Genomic DNA, 17,935 nt, shown 5'->3' with positions numbered 1-17,935 from the left:
GTTAAATCAACTGGTTTCGAATTGGTGAGCATGAATTCCTGGCCCCTCATAAATTAATCTAGTTAGGTATTGGGGGTGGGATAAGGTTAAGGGGATTTTTAATGTATTTGTTTCCCTCGATGTGCCGTGTGTTCCCCATTCCCATATAAGTGTAATTGTTTATACCTGTAACTATATCAGTAATTCTCAGTAAGATTGTGTTATTGTGCCTTTAATAAAATTTGCGGTTTTCTTGCACCAAACCACTTGTCTACTCGATTTTCTGTATCGCCGCCTGTACCTAAGTCCGGTGTCTAGAACCCAGGGGTGTGGGAGCGATTCGAACCACTCAGAGACAGTCAGGGGCAGAGCTGACTGAGCACACGCCACCCCCCTACATCTTCCATATCTATCTTATCATCTTGTAATGGCCTTCCTCATGAGTATCTATCTTATGATCATGTGAAAAAAAACAATGCAGACATTTTTAACCCTCAATCATTTAAACATTATCTGGATCATGCATTCTGTGAAATAGAAGGAATGTAATTTAGTAGAGTTTAATTTCATGCTTGAATCCAATATTCATTTATCTGGAGTGAAATGGAAAAACTGATTACTGAAGCCTTGTTAACATTAATAAGTTAGTTATTTATGCGGCAATGTGTGGCTCAGAACCTTTTGTGATTTGCATGTACCACACAACCATAATAAGGTAACAACCAGTTCAGAATATATCTTTGCTATAAAAAATATAATTGCACAACGCTAACTGGTAGCTCCCAAAATGTCGCATCCTGTTCGGAACAATGTAATGCCAAGGTTGGATGGATTCCAAAGGAAGATTAATTAAATTAACCAAATCTTCAATATATTGTACGAGGAATCTTAATGGCGAGAGACTAGGAGCTGTGAAGGAGCAACGAGAATTGGGTGCACTGTCCTGGTAAGCAAATCACTAAAAGCTAGCACACAGGTACAAAAGTACAAAAAGTAATCAAAAAGGCTAATGGAATGTTGGCCTTTATCTCAAGAGGGCTGGAATAGTAAAGTGAGGAAGTGATGCTTCAGTTGTACAGAGAGTTCTGTGCATTGAATGCATGTAAAGGTGTGAGTGAGGAAACACTTGCATGTGTAGGACTCCATGCTACCTCAGACACTGATGATAAGCTTTTCAAGCACCTTAAAAAGTGTGAGAAGAGGTCAGTGTAATGGCAGAGTTACTTAGTAGAGTGCATTGTTAGAAGAAATGGCTGACTCCTTTTACCTTACCTGACCTGGGAAGGTCATTGAACTTCTTCCTGCACTGACAGTGTGTGGGGTAATGAAATGAGCACTTACAGCCCTGGTGATCTCCCCCCCACTGGCCCTAGCACTGCATTCATTCCTCCATTCCAAAGAGGGCCTCCTTCCTGTCCATCCAGTGTCAACTGTGGCTCAGTGTGTAGCACTCTCACCTCTGAGTCAGGATGTTATGGGTTCAAGTCTCACTCCAGAGACTTGAGCACAAAAATCCAGGCTGACACTCCAGTGCAATACTGAGGGAGTACTGCACTGTCAGAGGTACCGTCTTTCGGATGAGACGTTAAACTGAGGCCATGTCTGCCCTCTCAGGTGGACATAAAAGCTCCCATGACACTATTTCGAAGAAGAGCAGGGGAGGTGTTCTTGGCTGTAAAGCACTTAGGGACGTCTGGTTGTCGTGAAAGGCGCTATATAAATGCAAGTCTTTCTTTCTTTACCTACAATCCCTACTGCCTTAAGGTTGTGTAGCCACTTTTGTTATGGAACTTCAAAGGCTTCCTGGAAGTATAATTGCCAGCAACTGCCATAACCATACTTTGCGTTGATCTAACGCTGAAGTCATGGCTGACGATTGGAAGATCACCCCGAGGAAATTCTCACCGACTATATCATAGGGTTCGCCAAGATTCACTTGAGATTTAGTTTCCTCAAGTCAAGAATCAAGAATCTGCCCTTTGAAACCCAGTTGACTGTTAGTTTACCGGTTTACATTCGTACAGATAATCCTCAAGTCTATGCATTCTGTTTACAATAGTTCAATATCAAAAGTGAATTGGATATATACTTGAAAAGGAAACATTTTGAAGGGCTATGGAGAAAGAGCAGGGGGAGTGGAACTAATTGAATAGCTCTTTCAAAGAGCCGGCATAGGCATGATAGCCCGAATGGTCTCCTTCTGTGGTGTGCGTTTCTATGTAATGTTGCATAGAATTATATGGAATATACAGCATAGAAACAGGCCATCAGCCCAACTAATCTGTGCTGGTGTCGATACTCCACACAAATCTCCTCTCACTCCTTCTGCCTCATCTCAGCCTTTCAGCATGTCTTTCTATTCGCTTTTCTCTCATGTACTCATCTAGTTTCCATTTGAAAGCTATTTACTTCAACCACTTCCTGCCGTAGCGAGTACCACATTCGAACCACTCTTGAGTAAAGAAATGTCTCCTTATTTCCCGATTTAATTTATTAGTAACTATCCTGTATTTATGGCCCTCAATTTTGGATTCTCCCACAAGTGGGAAGATTCTCTCCACATCTACCCTGTCCAACCGATTCATAATTTTAAAGACCTCTATCAGGTCTCCTCTAAGTCTTCTCTTTTCTAAAGAAAAAAGCCCCAACCTGTTGAATCTTTCTCAATGGCTGTAATCTCTCAGTTCTGGTACCGTCCTTGTGAATCTTTTTCGCTTTGGGACGCCCTGAGGTCGTGAAAGGCGCTATATAAAAGTGAGTTCTTTCTTTTTAACTCGGAGCAGGGTGAAGAGACAAACCTTTATTTCCATTGGTAGAACTTGCGTAGTTTTAACTTTTCGGCCTCTGTTTGCTGAAGCAACATATGATCTAAAGTGATGTGTCGTAGCCGTGGATCCGAGATTTGATGATCGCAGGGTTCAGTGCCTCTTGGAGCGTCACGGGCTGTGTGTCCACGACTTCACAGGGCGCGTTCTCTGCGAGCTCCGCCACCCACCGGAAATATTGAATTACTGAATCGCCCTCCATATTAATTAAATATTGAGAATCATAGAACCATACAGCACAGAAGGAGGCCATTGGGCCCAGCATGCCTATGCTGGCTCTTTGAAAGAGCTATCCGATTAGTCCCACTCTCCCTGTTCTTTCCCCAGAGCCCTGCAAATTTTTCCTTTTCAAGTACAGTACATATCCAATTCACTTTTTAACATTACTATTGAATCTGCTTCCACAACCCTTCCAGGCAGCGCATTCCAGATCACAACTCGCTGCGTAAAAAAATTCTCCTCATCTCCCCCTCTGGTTCTTTTGCCGATTACCTTAAGTCCATGTCCTCCGGTTACCGACCCTCTCGCCAGTGGAAACAGCTTCTCCTTATTTATTCTATCACAATCCCTCATGATTCTTTAGGCGGGCTTCCTTCGCCATTGACACTGACAATGCGTGTGGACCATCTGGGAGATCAAGTCTGCCCCTCTTCCAACTGAGGGAGGTCACGAGTGCTTATTCCAGGCTGACGGTCTAGTGCAGCACTGAGGGAGTGTGGTGGTGTCTCAGGTGTTATCCTTCAGAGGAGACATTACACTGAAGTCCTGCCTGTCTTTTCCAATGGGTCAGGTGAACGTAAAAAAAAAAAAAAATCCCGTGGCGCTATACAGGGAAGAGACGAGAATTCTCCGGGGCCACCTTCAACCATTGCCATTTTAAAAAAAAGGATTAACTGGTTATTTTACACATTGATGTTTGCCGTTCATCGATAGAAACATCGAAAAATAGGAGCAAGAGTAGGCCATTCGGCCCTTCGAGCCTGCTCCGCTATTCAATATGATCATGGCCGATCCTCTATCTCAACACCATATTCCCGCTCTCTCCCCATACCCCTTGATTCCTTTTGTGTCTAGAAATCTATCTATCATTCCTGGCATAGAGTGGCTGCCTCATGTGACAACAACAAAAATAATCGCTGTACTTCAAAAGTGACTCATTCTGCAAAGTGTTTGAAGACAAAGGGTAGCGGAAATCTGGAACTCTCTCCCCCCAAAAAAACTGTTGAGACTGGGGGCGGGTCAATTGAAAATTTCAAAAGCTGATAGATTTTTGTTAGGCGAGGGTATGAAGAGTTACGGAACCAAGGCGGGTAAATGGAGATTAGATACAGATCAGCCATGATCTAATTGAATGGCAGAACAGGCTCGAGGGGCTGAATGGCCCACTCCTGATCCTATGTTCCTGGGCGGCATTTTAATATGATAAGGTGTCATAAAAATCAAGTATTATTTTTAAGAAGCAGAATAATTTGGGAGAAAGAAAATTAAAATAAGATTCAAAAGGTATAATGTAACAGCTAAAATATATATTCCCCAAATCTATTACTACATTGTATCAGAGCATAAAAACCTTAGTACTAACCTTAATAGAACGACATTGAGGGATTTATATTATTGATCCTGGCACTGTTTTGTCCCCTGACTAACCTATTATGGGCTAGCTGCCTTCAATTCAACTCCCTTAAGGTCTCTCACTTTAAAAAGAAATAATACAGGAGCCTCTTCTTTTGTTCACCTTGTTGTCCACTTAAAGCTCAATTGATTTCACATTTCTACTGGTTAGGCTAACATCTGTAGTGGGGAGAATGCTTGAGAGGTTTTAACATTATTCGATTAATGTTTATCTAAAAAAAAAGCAGAGGCTTCAAAGAGGAGTCAGCATGGATTTCGAAGCATAGGTGTGTTAGGAATTTGAGGGGTAGGCGACTAGCGACTGAGGACAATCCACTGAATATAATTTACCTGCGTTTTCAGAAGGCATATAGGGGGAAAAAATTCAGTATCGCCCCATTTGGGGCGCGATTATCGGCCGTGCACAAAGTTTAGCGCCTGGCGCTAATTATCGCCTCCGACCACAAACTTGGCTTTTATCGCTCCTGGAGGTGATTGGAGTGCTAAATCAGGTGCTACACACCTCTCTTAAGGCGCTAACGCCGAGGAGCGAGGCGCTACCTCAGAGCGCTGGCGAAGCTCATGTGATGTCAGTCAGCAATGGAACACAGACACACTGGCGCCGGCCAGTTCTTAAAGGGGAGGGTTGATCTTGCTCTCCATCCACATCCTGCTCATTGCAGCCTTGAATCTCAGCCTGGAGAGACCTGTACATCAAATCTGCTGGAAAGAACAATGGAGAGGCCCAGGGAAAGAGCTCAGAGTGCAGCCCCCACACTCTCTTCTAAATCGATACAAGGAAGCGCAAATCAAAATGAACCTGCAAAGTGCTGCTCAATACCCAAAACTCCTTCACACAGCATTGAATCTCTCCAGAAGTCTCTCTCTCAGAATGCGTGGTGCAAAAATGTCACCGACAAAAAAAGGCAGGAAGCGGTCGCCTTTAAATAGTGCTCCCCCAGTCCCTTCCTGACTGCAAAACGCTGCCCTCAACCTCTCGTTGCTAGTGGGAGGCAGTAAAGCAGGGGGCGCCACTCAACATCCGGTCCGGGGCGCTACTGGGGCGTTGCACACTCGACTGACGTCACGATCTGCCGGCGCAGGACTTGTTCCATTGCCCTCTGCCAAATAGCCGGGGCCGATGCTACCCCGAATACCAGTCGATTGTACTGGTAAATGCCTTTGTGAGTGTTTATCGTGAGGTATTTCCGAGATGCTTCTTCCACCTCCATTTGTAGATACGCTTGAGCCAGGTCAATCTTTGTAAAACGTTTCCCTCCAGATAGTGAGGCGAAAATATCTTCTATCCGCGGAAGCGGATACTGTACTGTGTGCAGGACTGGGTTCACAGTCACCTTGAAGTCCCCACAGATGCGAACCTTCCTTGGCTCCCCAGGCGTGCTGCTCAATGCTTTCTTCATTACAGGAACGATGGGTGTGGCCCACTCGCTCCAGTCCACCTTAGACAGCACCCCCGAACGCTCCAGACTCTCCAGTTCAGCTTCCACAGCTGGGCGTATCGCGTATGGCACCGGTCTGGCCTTGAACAAATTTTGGGGTTGCGTTATCCTCAATCTTTATGGTTGCCTTTACTCCTTTTAGAGTCCCAAGTCCTTGTTGGAACACCTCTTCCGCATCAGATAGAATTTGTGACAGACGTCCAGGTGCGACGTCATCATCTTTTTTGTCAGTCAGTTAGTGCCAGAATGGAATGCCAATCCAATTGTAGTTTTCGGATCCATTCACGTCCCAATAATGGTGGTCCTCCATCTCGTAGTATATACATCTATAGTTTCTGTGTTTCCTTGCCGTTATATTCAACTGGCACCCTTCTTTTTCCTCTGGGGTAGACCTTTTGCCCCGTGTATGTCTTCAATAAAATGGACGTGTCCTTTAAGGGTATGTGTGAGAATAGCCGCTCATAGTCTCGTCGATTCATGACAGTTAGGGCTGATCCTGTGTCCAATTCCATCTTTACTGGGGACCCTGCTATCCTGAGGGTGACCCAAATGGTTCGGTGATCTTCCTTTGCGATCACGTTGTGTAACTTTAAACAACTTAGTCGCCTGCTCCCGGAGTCCTTATCACTCTCCTGATCTTCTGAACTACTATCTGTCAGTTTCTTTACTTTCCTGTACTGTTCCTTAGTAGTTCTTGTCGTGTTGGTCTTCTTTCCCGACCTGCAGACTCTTGCTATATGTCCCATTTTCCCGCATTGCCTGCATATTTTGTCTTTAAACCAGCAGTCCTTCTGCTCATGGGTTGTTCTGCCGCAGCGATAGCACTTTTCGGCTCCATACGCCATTTCGTTAGCGCTGTACTCTTGTGGTTTCTGTTGTATTTCCACAGCTCCTCGTGCTGCTGCTTCGTAGGATACTGCCACGCTGAAAGCCTGTTCTAGCGTCAGGTCCTTTTTTGAAAGTAGTCGTTTCTGGGTTCCTTCGCTCTGGAGCCCGCAGACAAACTTATCCTGTAAGGTGTCTGCCAGTCCTGCTCCGAACTGGCAGTGCTTCGATAACTTGCGTAGTTCTGTAAGATAGTCAGCATTGCTCTCATCTTTGTGCTGATTTCTTTTATGGAACTTGAATCTTTCTGCTATCAGCAGTGGTGTAGGGCTTAGGTGTTCCTGTAAGATATGAACAATCTCCTCAAAACTTTTCTCCATTGGTTTAGCTGGGGTAATTAAATTCCACAATAGGCCTTACGTACTCGCACCCATCAGATTTAATAATACCGATGCCCTCTTTCCATCGGCCACCTCATTTGCCTTGCAGTACACTTCAATTCTTTCCACATACGTGGTCCAGTCTTCTACCTCGTTGTCGAAAGCAGTGATACTGCCGCTTTTCGGCATCTTGGGCGATTTAAAATGGCGCCTTCTGCGCTTTTGCTTCTTCCCCAATGGAATAAAATGGCGCCTCCCGCGCTTTTGCTTCTTCCCCAACGGGATAAAATGGCGCCTCCCGTGCTTTTGCTTCTTCCCCTTACTGCCACGCTGCTCCTAGCGTTCTACGGGGTAATGGCGGCGACCCGCAACTTCGGCGCGTCTCGCTTTCCTTCCCCCTCGTTTAGTTTCTCTCCGCTGTCCTGTTCTTGAGCACCGACCGCGCCCTGTGCGCTCCACCCTCTCTCTCTTGTTTTCTTTTCCTGGCGACGCTGCACGGCCCGTTTTGTAGAGCCGCTCGATCGAGCTTGAGCCCGCCGCAGTCCAGAAGGGTCAGCGCGCTACCTGCTACCAGCACGATTCTCCGAACACTGATGGATTCTTTGGGCGGTTGCACTCAGTCGACGCCCGTTGCTCAGACTACGACCTTCCAGGACCTTCCTTTCAGGCGAGATCCCCGTGAGGTGATGCCACACTGCAGGTGAGTTCAAACTTACTCATCGCCACTGTAAAGTCCACGCCTCAATAATACACGGACTTCGGGAGAACAGTTTATCAGGTACTTTACTGAACAGGAGGCAGCGTCAGACTGAAAATACAGAAGCCTGCTAGGGCCTTTTATACAGGGGTGGTCACTGCCGGTACTGCAGTCTAAGACCAGTTATTCCCTTAAAGGTACATACACAACAGTCTACCCCCACAAGGCTGTCCCAGAAATACGAACCCAAGGCCGAGAGTTGGCCTTGCAGGGTTTGGGGCTCTTCTGGTTGAGGCCTGCTAGACTTCCGGCAGGAATCCGCCAAACCAGCCATGTGATTATGCATATTTTGCAAAAGTATTGAATCCTTGTTTTTCCCGATGTTGTTTTGTTTATTTTTACGTGGCTGTGAGCAGATAAGACCTAGATTTTCTCCAATATTCCCTGTTGCTATTGCTATGAACCATTAACTTAACAAACAATGACAAATCTGGCCTCATGATTCACTGAAACCGGAATCTAGATATAACTTTAAACAGTAATACACACAAAGCAAAATGGAGGAATACATAATGTTAAGTCTGTGTGTTCTAGTTATTGTTAATAAGAATCACTGCACACAGACCACAAGAATAAATTCAACAGGCCTTTACTAGTTGAAGGTCAGGCTGAACTGCCCAATAAATCATTACACAGCACTTATATACGGGTGTGGTCACCACCGGTATTACAGTATACAGCAGCCAAGATAAAGTAGTGCATCTCTTAAAATAGTTCTCTTAAAGGTGGAACGGTTACATACACCACAATCCTCCCTTTTTAGCTTAACAGTATATATTCCCCATTAAACATAACATAATAACATATATACACAACTTCATGTAAAAACAGTTCACAGATTCAGTCTCTGAGGAGGCCTCCTGATCTGAGACGGATAACGCCTTTCAGGGGTCTCTGATTCTCGTTGCTGGGGTGACTCATCTAGTTGATCCCCTATGGATAGGACATCATCATCAGGTATATTCACTTCTGAGGTAGATGCTTCAGGTTCACTAACTTCCTCCACGGTTGTCTCTGTCGTAACCATGGGCTCGACCCTTGTTCTCGATCCCACCAGTTGGTCAGCATGACGTCGCATTACATTTTCACCAACATCTACCGTGTACATCAGGGGTCCTTGTCTGGCCCGAATTGTTCCAGATTGCCATTTCTCGTTTTTATAGTCCCTAGCTAACACCGGTTGTCCTATTTCAAAACTCCGAGTGGGCTTGTTATTGGTATGCTGGAACTGTTTGTTTTCGACTTCCCTCCGCACATTTGGTTTTAACAAGTCCAACCTGGACCGCAACCTCCTGTTATAGAACATCGTGGCAGGACTTTGGTTTGTTGTTGCATGGGTGGCGTTTCGATATGCCAGTAGGAAATTGTCCACCTTGTGTTGCAGTGGAATCTGATCTTCGCTCATGGCCTTTATTGCCTTTTTGAACGTCTGTACAAACCTCTCGGCCAGCCCATTCGTAGCTGGATGATATGGGGCAGAGGTATAATGTTTCACCCCATTCTTCTTCAGGAATTTCTGGAATTCCTCTGACACGAACTGTGGTCCGTTGTCTGAACATATTTGCTCTGGCAATCCATTTCTTGCAAATATCGTTCTTAGCACCGCGATCGTCTTCTCCGAGGTAGTGGTAGTCATTTTAATCACTTCTGGCCATTTAGAATGTGCGTCCACCGCAATTAAAAACATGGAATCCATGAATGGACCAGCAAAGTCAATATGTACACGTTGCCATGGGGTTGAAGGCCATTCCCATGGATGCAGCGGTGCAATTGGAGGTGCATTTTGGACTTTTTGGCACCCTGAGCAGCTTTTCGTCAGATCCTCTATCTGTTGGTCGATACCCGGCCACCACACATAAGCCCTAGCAAAGCTTTTCATCTTGACTCCCCCCAGATGACCTTCATGTAGTTCTTTTAGAACTCTCTCTCTTAACTTAGGAGGGATAACCACCCTTGTTCCATACATCAATGTTCCCTGACAGATGGACAGCTGTTCTCGTCTTGCTGAGAATGCCGGTAACAATGGATCACCATGGGCTGGCCATCCCTTTACTGTCAATTCGTAGACCCGGGACAGTGTCGGGTCATTCCTAGTCTCCCTTTCAATATTTGCATTGGTGACAGGTAAACATTCGATGATGGTCGAGTGAAATAACTCCACCGGGTCAACCGTCGGTGCCTCCTCCTCAGTAGGTAGTGGCAGGCGCGACAGCCCATCAGCATTACCATGCTGCTTTGTACCTTTGAATTCTATCTGATATTGATGTGCCCCTAGGAAAAGGGACCATCTCTGGAACCTCTGTGCTGTCATCACCGAAACACCCTTCTTAGGGTTAAAAATGGATACCAACGGCTGGTGGTCTGTCAGCAGTGTAAACTTCTGGCCCTGCAGGTAATGATTAAACTTCTTTACTCCCCACACAAGGCTGAGAGCCTCCCTATCTATCTGAGCATAGTTGCGCTCAGCGGCGGTCAATGATCTGGATGCAAATGCGACTGGCCTTTCCAAGCCATTTGGCAACTTGTGTGAGAGTACTGCTCCAATACCATAAGGAGAAGCATCACAAGCTAAACGAATAGGTAGCGTTGGGTTGAAGTGAGCCAACACTTCCTCTGAGGTGATCAATGCCTTGCTTTTGCGAAAGGCCTTCTTACAGTCCTCGCTCCACTTCCATGGTACTTCTTTCTGCAAAAGAGCGTTCAGCGGGTGCAGCACCGTGGATAGATTTGGCAGAAACTTATGGTAATAGTTAATCAACCCTAGGAATGGCCTCAACTGGGATAAATTTTCCGGAGCGGGAGCCTTCACAACAGCTTCGATCTTGTCAGGTGACTTGTGCAGCCCCTCCTGGTCAATGACATGACCACAGTACGAGATCCGTTTCTGAAAGAACTCACATTTCTGGCGATTAACTCGAAGTCCATATTCCTTCAATCTGGTGAGCACCAGTTTCAAATTTGCAAGGTGTTCCTCATCGTCATCTCCTGTAATCAGGATATCATCCAAGTAACATTGAGTGCTTGGAATTCCCTGTAATACCTGCTCCATGGCCCTCTGCCAAATTGCTGGAGCCGAAGCCACTCCAAAAACCAGTCTATTATATCGATACAAGCCTCTGTGCATGTTGATTGTGAGATACTGGCGCGACTCTTCCTCAACTTCCATCTGTAAGTACGCTTGCGCCAGGTCTATCTTGGTGAAGTGTTTCCCGCCAGACAATGAAGCAAAATGTCCTTAATCCGCGGAAGCGGATATTGCACCGTGTGAAGCATCGGATTAACCGTGATCTTGAAGTCTCCACAGATGCGGACCTTCCCCGGTTCCCCTGGCTTGTTACTCGATGAACGCTTCATGACGGGAACAATGGGCGTGGCCCACTCACTCCAGTCCACCTTAGACAGTACTCCTGAACGTTCTAGCCCTTCCAGCTCAGCTTCCACAGCAGGCCGTATCGCATAAGGTACCGGTCTGGCTTTGAAAAATTTTGGGTTTGCATGTTCTGCAATCTTGATTTTTGCCTTAATTCCTCTCAGTGTTCCCAGTCCCTGTTGGAACACCTCTTTAGCCTCATCCAATATTCTGGACAATCGTTCAGGTTTGACATCTTTTTTTCCGGAATCTACCGTTATTGCTTTTAGGGAGTGCCAGTCCATATTTATTTTCCTGATCCACTCCCGTCCCAGAAGTGGTGGACCTCCCTCAGGTAGTACATATATGTCCATTCCTTGGTGTTCTTTGCCCTTGTGTACCACCTTGACTTTTATCTTTCCGATGGGGTATACTCTTTGCCCCGTGTATGTCTGCAATACTATCTCCGTATCCCGTAGGGGAATATGTGTGAATAACCTTTTGTAATCTTGCTTATTCATGACCGTCAATGCCGATCCGGTGTCCAATTCCATCTTCACTTGGACTCCTGCTATCTGAAGTGTGACCCAGATAGTTTGTAGTTCAGCTTCCTTACTCACATTGTGAATTCTCAGACTACCCAGTTCCTTGCTGTTGGAGTCTGAATCCGAATTCTGTTCATCCGAACTCTTCTCAGCCACCTTATGTACCTTTCTGCACTTTTCCTGCGGTGACTTTTTGTTGCTGGTCTTCTTTCCTGACCGGCATACTTTAGCTATGTGACCAAGCTTGCCACATTTTCTACATTCCTGATTTTTAAACCAGCATTGGTTCTGATCGTGTGTTGTCTTTCCACAACGATAACATTTCGCTGTACCCAAAGCCATTTGATCTACGCTGAGTACCGCTGCCTTCAGCTGCATTTCCGCAGTGCCTCTCGCTGCGGCTTCGTGCGATGCTGCAATAGTGACAGCCTTATCAAGTGTAAGATCATTCTCTTCAAGCAGCCGCTTTTGTGTTCCTTCTTTCGACAATCCACACACGAATTTGTCTCTCAGTGCCTCTGTCAGACTTTTCCCAAACTGACAGTATTTCGCTAGCTTATGCAGTTCAATTAAATACTCCGCGTTGCTTTCCTCTTTCAGTTGCGTTCTCGCATAAAATTTAAATCGTTCCGCTAACATCAGTGGTGTGGGGTTCAAATGATTTCTCAGGACAGCAACAATATTAGCGAAAGCCTGATCCGCCGGTTTAGCTGGTGATAGAAGATGCTTCAATAGCCCGTATGTCTTCGCACCCATTGAGTTTAGTAAGGTTAGTGCTTTATCTTCATCTGATATTTTATTTGCCTTACAATAAATCGCTATGCGTTCTACATACGTGGCCCAATCTTCAACATCGACATCGAAATCGTTGATGTTACCACGCTTAGGCATCCTCGCAATCTTCTTGAGAAACAAAAAGGAATTTTTCTTTTCTTTTTTTTTCAAAATGGCGGTTTCCCGCGCTTGTCTTCTTCCCCCACCTACGAAAATGGCGGCTTCCCGCATTTGCCTTTCTTCCCCGCTGGCTGTAATGGCGATTGCCGTATTGCTGCGTTCGCCCTCCCCAGCGGTTCTCAAATCGTGCCTCCCAGCCCCTCTTGCAGTCCGGTCCTTTCCCCCGGCTGCGGCTGAGTTCTCCGCGGTTTTGTTTTTTTAATTTGTTATTTTTTTAAATTTTCTCCCGCGCCTCGCGGCCTCGGTAGCTGCCCGGCCTTTTTCCCCGGTCGCGGTCGAGCTCTCTCTCGACGCTGTTGCGTCTCCCAGCCCGCTTGCAGCCCGGTCTTTTACACAGGCTGCGTTTGCATTCACCGCGGCTCCCGTGCCTTATGCTGCCCCAGTCTCAGCGCCTCTGGCCCCGACTTCTGTCCGGCTCTTTCCCCGGCCGTGGTCGAGTTCTCCGCCCTTATATCCTCCGTTTTTCCCTCCCCTACTTCACTGCCAACGTGGCCGACTTGCTGCTCGTCGCTGATCGGCTTACCCACCACCGTGATAGAAGGGATGATCACTGCCTGTTGCTGATGGAAGGCTTCGTGTCAGGATTCTTCCTTGCTCTTCAGACCCGAGTCTTTTCTCAGCAGGATGATGAGGGCGGATGCCTCTTCTCGACGCCCGTTAAACTGCCTTGGATATATCTCTGCCGCAGGGTAAGATCGTCATCGTCGCCACTGTTAAGTCTGTGTGTTCTAGTTATTGTTAATAAGAATCACTGCACACAGACCACAAGAATAAATTCAACAGGCCTTTACTAGTCGAAGGTCAGGCTGAACTGCCCAATAAATCATTACACAGCACTTATATACCGGTGTGGTCACCACCGGTATTACAGTATACAGCAGCCAAGATAAAGTAGTGCATCTCTTAAAATAGTTCTCTTAAAGGTGGAACGGTTACATACACCACACATAAGAACATAAGAACATAAGAAATAGGAGCAGTAGTCGGCCATTCAGCCCCTCAAGCCTTCTCCGCCGTTCAATAAGATCATGGCTGATCTGATCTTGGCCTCAACTCCACTTTCCTGCCCATAATCCTTGTGTGGTGTATGTGCCTTTAAGAGCAATTATGGCGTATGTGCCTTTAAGAGCCCCAGGTGTGCATAATGCCGGTAATTGCCACTTGGGCTATATAAGCCTGTGTATTGTGTATATCCTTTAGAAACCCCCCCCAGACTTGCTTATTAAATACCTATGAACCAACTCCTGTCTTCAGTGTCTTTATCTACACACGGACACTACAGTGGCGACGAAGTGGAAACGGACTTACCTGCAATTCGACAGCACCTCAAGGACATCGATTCCCCCAGCGTCCAGAAGACTCAAGGAAGTAAGAGAAACTGTGGTTTCACCAGCTGGCCAAGCTGGTGACAGGTACTGCGCTAATCCTTCCTGGGTGTCAGACTGGAGCTCCAGCGGCGGGCTCTACAGCTGAGACAGGCAGCGAAATCGGAGGCAAGCAATAACGGACTGGGAGGGTGCACTCAAAAGACGTCCGGCGCGGCAAGCAGGTCAGCGTTTAGACCTCCGTCGGGAACGAGTCTCCAACAGTGAATAAACGGAAACCACAGTAAAACAGCGTTGTTATCGGTAGCAGCGGCGGGAAAGCGCGGGAAGCGCCATATCGTTGCTACAGAGAAAAAAAAAGCACGGGAAGCGCCATATCTTTTCTGAAATGCCTAAATCTGGTAATATTGAGGCTTTTGATGGCGAAATAGAAGATTGGACCACATACGTGGAAAGAGTAGAGGTTTATTGCACTGCAAATGGGATAACAGATGAAAAAAAAGCTTCAGTACTTCTGAACTTAATGGGCGCGAAGACATACGGGCTGTTACAAAATTTAATCACTCCAGCCAAACCAAAGGACAAGACTTTTAAAGAAATTGTTGATACCCTGCAGGAGCATATAAACCCAACACCGCTGCTGATAGCGGAATGATTCAAGTTCTTCAAGAGAAATCAACACAAGAATGAAAGTAACGCTGATTACCTAACCGAATTAAGAAAGCTATCAAAGTACTGCCAATTCGGAGCAGGACTATCGGATTATCTTCGAGACAAATTTGTTTGCGGTCTCTTAAGTGAAGGAACACAAAAAAGACTGCTTTCTGAAAAAGATTTAACATTGGACAAAGCTTTCAGTATGGCTGTATCATACGAAGCAGCAGCAAAAGGAGCTGCAGAGATACAACAAGAGACACAAGACTTCGGCACCCATAAAATGACACAGGAGTTCGGAAGATGTTATCGCTGCGGCAGATCTACCCATAACCAGAGGGACTGCTGGCTCAAGGGCAAAGCATGCAGGCAATGTGGTAAGATTGGACACATTGCACGGGTATGCCAATCTGGACAAAATAAATCCACTGACAGAAAACAAAAAATCAATAAAGAAAAGTACAGGAAGGTACAAATGATGACGGACAATAGCTCCGAAGACCAGAATAGCGATAGCGACTCCGGAAACAAGAGACTAAGCTGTCTCAAATTACATAATGTACTTGCCAAAGAGGATTACCAAACCATTTGGGTTACCCTCACAATAGTAGGGTCCCCAGTTAAAATGGAGCTAGATACAGGATCAGCTCTAACCGTAATAAATCGACGAGATTACGAGAGGCTATTTTCGCATATACCTCTAAAAGACACATCCATTATCTTAAAAACATATACGGGGCAGAAAGTCTACCCCAAAGGAAAAATAAGGGTGCCTGTGGTATACAACGGCAAAGAAATACAAAAGTTGTATTTATACATTCTACAAGATGGTGGTCCACCGTTGTTGGGACGTGAATGGATAAGGAAGATTCGTTTAGACTGGCACTCCATTCAGGCACTGACGGTGACCAGTAAGGAAAAAAACAATGATGACATCATACCTGAACGATTAAAAGACATCTTGGCCAACGCCAAAGAAGTGTTTCAAGAGAAACTAGGAACCTTGAAAGGCATCACCGCCTCAATAAAAGTGGAAGATACAGCAATTCCAAAATTTTTTAAGGCAAAACCGGTGCCATACGCAATACGTCCGGCAGTCGAGGCAGAGCTGAAGAATTTGGAAAAGGCAGGCGTATTATCCAAAATAGATTGGAGCGAATGGGCAACACCCATCGTTCCAGTCATGAAAAAAACATTGAAAAATAACTCTGAGGAACAGAAAAAAATTCGCATCTGTGGGGACTTTAAGGTGACTGTAAACCCGGTCCTTCACACGGTACAGTATCCTCTTCCGAGGATAGAAGATATTTTCGCCTCACTATCCGGAGGGAAATGTTTCACAAAAATTGACTTGGCACAGGCATATCTACAGATGGAGGTTGAGGAGACCTCTAAAAAGTATCTCACAATAAACACACACAAAGGCCTGTACCAGTACAATCGACTGGTTTTTGGAATAGCATCAGCTCCAGCTATCTGGCAAAGAGCTATGGAGCAAGTCCTGCAAAGGATTCCGGGGACTCAATGCTACCTAGATGACATCCTTATAACAGGAGAAAACGACAACGAGCACCTTGCCAATTTGGAGCAGGTGCTCACTAGGCTGAAAGAACGGGGCCTACGAGCAAATCGCCCCAAGTGCGAATTTTTCTAAAATCAGATATCATATTGTGGCCACATAATTAATAAGGAAGGGTTGCATAAGTGATATACCTATTAATTCATCCAATGAAAAGCGACGAGTTAAGAAAGTAACTATAGGTTTTTATTGGCTAAATAACAGAGCCCACCCTCGTGGGTGATCGGATACAACAAGGAGGAATGCCAGCCAGTCGACTACCTTTATACCTGGGCAGGTAGGTGGAGTCATGGGCGGAGTCAGCAGTGGTCAGCCCAGGTATAACAGCGTGACAAGAGGCGACCTCGTATAGTGATACAACAGTGTGAACAGTGCTAACCATAGAGTAACGATATAACAGTGATAACTATAGTGTAACGATAGTGAACGATAAAAGTGGTTTACCACATTCACCCCTTGTTTAGATTTGAGTCCGGCGGGGTGAAGTGTACTACCAGTTCTGGTATGTCAGTCTGTCCGGAGGCCTCGTAAGCCTTTCTGATCGTCGCAGCGGCGGTGTTGCATTATCCGGTGTTAATGCTGGTGTCTGCGTGGTCGGCAAAGGCTCGTGGGGTTCCGGCATGCCGTCTACCTGGGCTGGAATTGGGGGGGTGGTGGGGGGGGGTGAAGGTGGTGTCTCCGGAGTGCCCGAGGGTGCGAGGTCTCGTAAGGAGACTGTGTCCTCCCACCCGTCTGGGTATGCCACATAGGCGTACTGGGGGTTGGCGTGCAGGAGGTCCACCCTCTCGACCAGGGGGTCCGTTTTATGGGCCCTCACGTGCTTTCGCAGCAAGACGGGCCCCGGAGAGGTCAGCCAGGTTGGTAGCGTGGTACCCGTAGTCGACTTCCTGGGGAAAACAAACATTCGTTCATGGGGGGTGGCGTTAATGGCAGTGCAAAGTAGTGACCGGATGGAATGCAGCGCTGCCGGGAGGGCTTCCTGCCAGCGGGAGGTTGGGAGGCCCTTAGACTTTAAGGCTAAGAGGACGGCCTTCCATACCGTCGCGTTCTCTCTTTCCACCTGGCCGTTCCCTCGGGGGTTGTAGCTGGTGATCCTGCTTGCAGCAATACCTCTCGCTAGTAGGAACTGACGGAGTTCCTCGCTCATGAAGGAGGAGCCCCGGTCACTATGTATATAGTTTGGGAACCCGAACAAGGCGAAGAGGTCGTTCAGGCATTTAATGACCGTGGTACTGGTCATGTCTGGGCAGGGGAAGGCAAAGGGGAAACGGGAGTACTCATCAACAATGTTGAGGAAGTACACATTATGGTCAGAGGACGGGAGGGGCCCCTTAAAGTCAATGCTCAGGCGCTCGAAGGGGCGGGTGGCCTTGATCAGGCTTGCTCTGTCCGGCCTAAAGAAGTGCGGTTTGCACTCGGCACAGGTCTGGCAGTTCCTGGTCATGGTCCTGACCTCCTCGATGGAGTAGGGCAGGTTGCGGGCCTTAATGAAGTGGTAAAGTCTGGTGACCCCGGGGTGGCAGAGGTCGTTGTGGAGGGTCTGAAGTCTATCACTTTGCGCGCTGGCGCATGTAATTCGTGACAGAGCATCGGGGGGTTCGTTCAGCTTACCTGGCCGGTACAAGATATCATAATCATAGGTGGGGAGCTCGATTCTCCACCTCAAGATCTTGTCATTCTTGATTTTGCCCC

This window comes from Somniosus microcephalus, chromosome 1 (assembly GCF_052327205.1).
Source record: "Somniosus microcephalus isolate GS21.2 chromosome 1, FLI_Smic_1.0, whole genome shotgun sequence".
NCBI classification, from domain to species: domain Eukaryota; kingdom Metazoa; phylum Chordata; class Chondrichthyes; order Squaliformes; family Somniosidae; genus Somniosus; species Somniosus microcephalus.
The sequence above is the reverse complement of the archived record's forward strand: the minus strand, read 5'-3'. Positions refer to the sequence as shown.